This window comes from Triticum aestivum, chromosome 2D (assembly GCF_018294505.1).
Source record: "Triticum aestivum cultivar Chinese Spring chromosome 2D, IWGSC CS RefSeq v2.1, whole genome shotgun sequence".
NCBI lineage: Eukaryota > Viridiplantae > Streptophyta > Magnoliopsida > Poales > Poaceae > Triticum > Triticum aestivum.
Genome location: NC_057799.1, coordinates 502337077 through 502344592, shown reverse-complemented (window position 1 = coordinate 502344592; position 7516 = coordinate 502337077).

Below are 7516 nucleotides of genomic sequence, written 5' to 3'. Positions count from 1 at the left end.
CCATCTGCTGGCAGACGACAAAGAGCCAGTCTTTGCCATCTGCTAGACAAAGAGCCAGTCTTTGCCGTCTGCTAGCAGATGGCAAAGAGCCAGTCAATGCCGTCTGCCAGCAGATGGCAAAGAGCCATGACCTTTGCCGTCCGCTGGCAGACGGCAAAGGCCCCTTAGCCATCCGCTTCAAAAAGTAGATGGCAAAGAAGCTCTTTACCGATGCCTACTTTGCCGGAGCCTTTTGCCGTCCGCGGCAGACGGCAAAGGCGTTTGCCGTCCGCAATCCTTGCCTTTGCCGTCTGCCGTGGCAGACGGCAAAGTAGTTGATTCCTGTAGTGGATATAGTTCTAATATGAAATTGGAATAAGTTTGCAAAAGTACCTAAAGGTAGTGATTTGCTTTATTATACTAACGAATCTCACAAAGTTTTTGTTAAAGTTTTGTGTGGATGAAGTGTTCAAAGATCGAGGAGCTATCAATATGAGAAGAATAAAGAGAGGCAAGAGTTCAAGCTTGGGGATGCCCAAGGCATCCCAAGTAAATATTTCAAGGATACTCAAGCATATAAGCTTGGGGATGCCTCGGTTGGCATCCCATCTTTATTCTTCAACAATTATCGGTATACCTCGGTTTTTGTTTTGTTCACATGATTTGTGTCCCTTGTGTTTTTATTTTTTTAAGAACCATGCTAGTATGAGATATCCCTTCATCGATTTATAGAATGATCCATGTGCTTCACTTATATCTTTTCAGTATGACCTTATAGAATGCTCTTTGCACTTCACTTAAATCTTTTGAGTATGGTTTTATAGAATGCTTCGTGTGCTTCACTTATATATTTTGAGCTTGGATATTGGTTAGACTATATTTATTGTAGAATGATCCATGAACTTCACTTATATCTTTTGGAGTATGAATAATACTATCATCTAAAGTGGGTTTGGAAGAGTGTCAACTTTAGGAATTAGTGATCCCACTATTCCGAATAACAAGAATTTTGCTTATGTGGAGAGTAGAAAAATTTATATGCTTATAGATCATGAAAAGAATGCTTTATGTGATGGTTTTATTGATGAATTCATTCAGGATGCTACTGAAAATTATAATGAGGGAGGAATATATGCTTGTAGGAGTTGCAATAATATCAAGTTTCCTCTCTATGTGCTTAAAGTTTTGAAGTTATACTTGTTTTGCCTTCCTATGCTAGTTGATTCTTGTTCCTATAAATTATGTGTCACAAAATCCCTAGGCATAGGAAGTTGGTTAGATTCAAATGTGCTAGTCATATTCTTCATGATGCTCTCTTTATGTTTCAATTCTTATCTTTTATGTGAGCATCATTGAAATCATCATGCCTAGCTAAAAGGCATTAAAGAAAAGCGCTTGTTGGGAGACAACCCAATATTTACCCTTATTTTTTTTGTGTGTTTAAATGATTAAGCTACTGTAGTAATCATGTTCTATAGCTTTTGTTTCAATAAAGTGCCAAGTAAGACCTTTGGGAAGACTTGGGTGAAAGATAATGTGATCTTGCTGTAAAAAACGGAAACTTTGCGCTCACGACATTAGCTGCCATTTTTTACAGAAGAGTGCTTTTGAGTTGATTCTTTTTGCAGAAGATAAATAGGCAAATTTCTCACGTCCACCAACTTATTTCATAATTTTTGGAGTAGGATAAGTATGGTTTCTGTTCAGATCATTACACACTGTTCTGTTTCTGACAGATTATGTTTTCATTGCATAGTTTGCTTGTTTTTTAGTTTCTATGGCTTATATTTTTTAATATAAATTGTAGAAATGATTGGGTATAGTATATATTGTGTGGTAACAATTAAGAACCTTGTCTTTGACAGTACCGAAGTTTTGTGTGATTGAAGTATTCAAGCTTTGGGTGAGATACCGATATGAGGAGAATAAGGAGTGGAAAGACCCTAAGCTTGGGGATGCCCAAGGCACCCCAAGTTAATATTAAAGGAATACTCAAGCACCTAACCTTGGGGATGCCCCGGAAGGCATCCCCTCTTTCGTCTTCAAAACTATCGGTATACCTTACTCGGAGCTATATTTTTATTCGTCCCATGATATGTGTTTTGCTTGGAGCGTATTTTCAATTTTACTTGCTGTTTGAATAAAATCATTGGATCTGAAATATTGAATGAAAAAGAATCCTCCCATGGCTAGTTAATTATTTGACTACTCAGTGTTCTTCACTTTTATCTTTTAGAGTAGTTTGTCATTTACTCATGTGCTTCACGTATATCCTATGAGTAATGGTTGAATGAATTGAATGTCATAAATCTGAATTTATATATGTTTCATATGCTTATAACATGGGGAGTAACGACTTCACACATAATAAGTATAGGTAGTAAACTTATTGAAGGTTAGCAAACTCAGAATTGGTCACTTGAACAATTCATGAAAGAATATTGAAGGAAGAGAGATTTCACATATAAATATACTATCTTGGACATCTTTTGTAATTGTGAGCATTCATTAAAATATGACATGCTAAAAGGTTGATGTTGGACAAGGAAGACAACATAATGGGTTATGTTTTCTTATATTTGAAATAAAGTATATTGTCATGGATCATCCAACATGTTGAGCTTGCCTTTCCCCCTTATGCTAGCCAAACTCTTTGCACCAAGAAGAGATACTACTTGTGCTTCCAAATATCCCTTAAACTAGTTTTGCCATGAGAGTCCACCATACCTACCTATGGATTGAGTAAGATCCTTCTAGTAAGTTGTCATCGGTGCATGTAATAAAAATTGCTCTCTAAATATGTATGATCTATTAGTGCGAAGAAAATAAGCTTTATACAAACTTGTGATAGGGAAGAAATAAAAGCAACGGACTGCATAATAAAGGTCTCTATCACAAGAGGCAATATAAAGTGACGTTCTTTTGCATTAAGATTTTGTGCATCCAACCTTAAAAGCACATGACAACCTCCGCTTCCCTCTGCGAAGGGCCTATCTTTTACTTTTATCTTCTACCTTATGCAAGAGTCATGGTGATCTTCACCTTTTCTTTTTACATTTTATCCTTTGGCAAGCACATTGTGTTGGAAAGATCCTGATATATATATATATATGTATATATATATATATATCCAATTGGATGTAAGTTATCATGAACTATTATTGTTGACATTACCCTTGAGGTAAAAGGTTGGGAGGAGAATCTATAAGCCCTTATCTTTCTCTGTGTCCGATTAAAACTTTGAACCCATAAATATCACGTGAGTGTTAGCAATTGTGAAAGATTAAATGATAGTTGAGTTTGTGGAGTTTGCTAAATCAAAGCTCTGACATAGACCCTTCCTGAAAATAAAATGAATTGCAATTGTTTGATGACTAAGAGCATTGTTTGTTAGTTTTCAAGAAAGTTTATGATCTATACTTTAACATGTGAATAGCTTGTTACTTGATCATGAAAAGTTTTATGAGATGAGCTACTGTTATGACATATAATGATGGTAGGAAAGCTGATTGTAATTATCATTGATCAAACTTGTGCACCTGCTAGCATTCACACTTCATAAATTATTTCTTTTATCATTTACCTACTCGAGGACGAGCAGGAATTAAGCTTGGGGATGCTGATACGTCTCCAACGTATCTATAATTTATGAAGTATTCATGCTATTATATTATCCATCTTAGATGTTTTATATGCATTTATATGCTATTTTATATGATTTTTGGGACTAACCTATTAACCTAGAGCCCAATGCCAGTTCCTGTTTTTTCCTTGTTTTTGAGTTTTACAGAAAAGGAATACCAAACGGAGTCCAATTGACATGCCAATTTTGGTTGATTTTTTATGGACCAAAAGAAGCCCCTGGAGCAAAAGAGTTGGGCCAGAAGAGTCCCGGGCTGTCCACGAGGGTGGGGGCGCGCCCACCCCCCTGGGCGTGGGCCCCTGCCTCGTGGACGACTGGGAGACCCCCCTGACGTGAAACCAATGCCAAAAATTCCTATAAATACAGAAACCCCCAGAAAATAACCTAGATCAGAAGTTCCTCCGCCGCAAGCCTCTGTAGCCACGAGAAATCAATCTAGGCCCTCTCTGGCACACTGCCGGAGGGGGCCATCATCACCGGAGGCCATGGAGGAGGACCCCGGAGGGGCCATCATCGCCATGAAGGCCAAGGACAAGAGGGAGAACCTCTCCCCATCTAGGGGGAGGCCATGGAGGAGGAAGCACAAGGGGGAGAACCTCTCCTCCTCTCTCTCGGTGGCGCCGGAGTGCCATCGGGAGGGGAATCATCGCTGTGGTGATCGTCTTCATCAACATCACCATCATCATCACATCCTCATCTATTTTACGTGGTCCACTCTCCCGTACCCCACTGTAATCCCTACTTGAACATGGTGCTTTATGCCACATATTATGATCCAATGATGTGTTGCCATCCTATGATGTTTTGAGTAGATATCCCTTGTCTTTGGGTTGATTGATGATCTAGATTGGTACGAGTTGTATGTTTTATTTTGGTGCTGTCCTATGGTGCCCTCTGTGTCGTGCAAGCATGAGGGATTCCTGCTGTAGGGTATTGCAATACGTTCATGATTCACTTATAGTGGGTTGGTGAGTGCCTGAAACACAAACCCGAGTAAGGTGGTTGTTGTGTATGGGAATAAAGAGGACTTGATGCTTTAATGCTATGGTTGGGTTTTACCTTAATAATCTTTAGTAGTTGCGGATGCTTGCTAGTGTTCCAATCATAAGTGCATATGATCCAAGTAGAGAAAGTATGTTAGCATATGCCTCTCCCTCATATGAAATTGCAATGACGACTACCGGTCTTGTTAACAATTGCCTAGGACAATTCTGCACACCGACCCATCATTATTCCACACTCGCTATTTATAATATTTAGTATTATAGTCTAACTTTATGATAACAGCACCTACTTTTATGTTTTAGCTCTCCGATACCATGCAAAGTTATCCTCTTCATACCCACAACGTAGTTTTATTTCCCGTTTCAAGTTGGAAGCAAACGTTTGGTGTTCGTAGAGTCGTATCAGTGGCTGATACGACTTGAGAGAATATTGATCTTACCTTTAGCTCCTTGTGGGTTCGACACTCCATACTTATCAATTCCACCTTTGGGAATTGCTACGATGATTCCCTACACTTGGGGATTAACAGTCCCTAGCAGTTTCAAGCTCAAAGTCGCCGAGACTCAAGAAAGACTCGTGCATGTAGTATGGATCCGCCACACAGATTTGCGAGACTTCTTCTCTCTTCATGACGGAGCTCATATGTAGCGCAAAAAGGCGGACGATTGTAAAATCAAGCCGCCTTGTCAGAAACATCTCAAAGATATGGTCAAACCGCAGGAAGAACACCTCCGCGGGCCGTGTGTCGACGTACCACTTCCCCTCAGGCACACGAGCCGCGTATGTCGGATATCCTCGATCCTTCGAGGCTAGTAGGCTTTTCTCAGTCGACAGCATATGGTCGTGCAGTCTCCTGAGATCCCCTGATAGTGCCTCCAGCGATTTTGGCGGTAGCATCGGCTCGCCTGTGAGATGGAACATGGCTGCACCTTTCACGGGTACACGCTCTTCAGAATCCATCGTCTGGCTGCTATGTGCTCTGGCTTGTTTGGAGGCAACTATCTTCCGTGATCTCTTCCTCTCCTTTTTCTTGGGCACACCTTCCAGACCCTTCCTTAACCCCTGCCCTAGTGTTCCCGGACCAAGCACTGTACGACCCCCGGCTAGTTGAGCATGTGTTGAGGCGGCATATTCAGGCGTGTCCTATGAGGATTTCATGAAGAGAGACTTTTTGCAATCCCTGCTATGACCTTCCTGATAGCCCGATTCGTCATATGGTTGACTCATCATATCTAAGTCACAGTCATACGCGTTTGTATTGAGGAAACCCATTGGGTCGACCTCCGTCTCATCATCCATCCTCTGTTCCACAGGACTGATTACATCAGCCAGTACTATTGCACCCCCTTCATCACGTCATCCGCCGCTCTCACCCGGCAGTACATGAGCTGGTAACTGCATAGGCGGGGTGGTGGTCTCCGCACATGCTTGTTGATGTGTGGTTATTGGTGTGCTCTCGGCCAGCTCTAGACGAATAAGATTCTTCGGCCATAGCAGCACCCAACCCTTTGATGACCCACAAGTATAGGGGATCTATCGTAGTCCTTTCGATAAGTAAGAGTGTCGAACCGAACGAGGAGCATAAGCAAATGATAAGCGGTTTTCAGCAAGGTATTCTCTGCAAGCACTGAAATTATAGGTAACAAAGAGTTTTGTGATAGGATAATTTGTAATGAGCAACACGTAACAAAAGTAAATAAAGTGCAGCAAGGTGGCCCAATCCTTTTTGTAGCAAAGGACAAGCCTGGACACACTCTTACATAGAGAAAAGCGCTCCCGAGGACACATGGGAATTATTGTCAAGCTAGTTTTCATCACGTTCATATGATTCGTGTTCGGTACTTTGATAATTTGATATGTGGGTGGACCGGTGCTTGGGTGCTGCCCTTACTTGGACAAGCATCCCACTTATGATTAACCCCTATTGCAAGCATCCGCAACTACAAAAGAAGTATTAAGGTAAACCTAACCATAGCATGAAACATGTGGATCCAAATCAGCCCCTTACGAAGCAACGCATAAACTAGGGTTTAAGCTTCTGTCACTCTAGCAACCCATCATCTACTTATTACTTCCCAATGCCTTCCTCTAGGCCCAAATAATGGTGAAGTGTCATGTAGTCGACGTTCACATAACACCACTAGAGGATAGACAACATACATCTCATCAAAATATCGAACGAATACCAAATTCACATGACTACTAATAGCAAGACTTCTCCGATGTCCTCAGGAACAAACGTAACTACTCACAAAGCATATTCATGTTCATAATCAGAGGAGTATTAATATGCATATAGGATCTGAACATATGATCTTCCACCAAATAAACCAACTAGCATCAACTACAAGGAGTAATCAACACTACTAGCAACCTACAGGTACCAATCCCAGACTTAGAGACAAGAATTGGATACAAGAGATGAACTAGGGTTTGAGAGGAGATGGTGCTGGTGAAGATGTTGATGGAGATTGCCCTCCCCCGATGAGAGGAGTGTTGGTGATGACGATGGCGATGATTTCCCCCTCCCGGGGGGAATTGTCCCCGGCAGAACAGCTCTGCCGGAGCTCTAGATTGGTTCCGCCAAGGTTCCGCCTCGTGGCGGCGGAGTCTCGTCCCGAAAGCTTGCTTATGATTTTTCTTCGGACGAAAGACTTCATATAGCAGAAGATGGGCACCGGAGGGCAACAGGGGGCCCACGAGGCAGGGGGGTGCGTCCCCCACCCTCGTGGCCAGGGTGTGGGCCCCCTCTGGTATTTCTTCCGCTCAATATTTTTTATTATTTCCAAAAATAACTTTCGTGGAATTTTAGGACTTTTGGAGTTGTGCAGAATAGGTCTCTAATATTTGCTCCTTTTCCAGCCCAGAATTCTAGCTGTCGGCATTCTC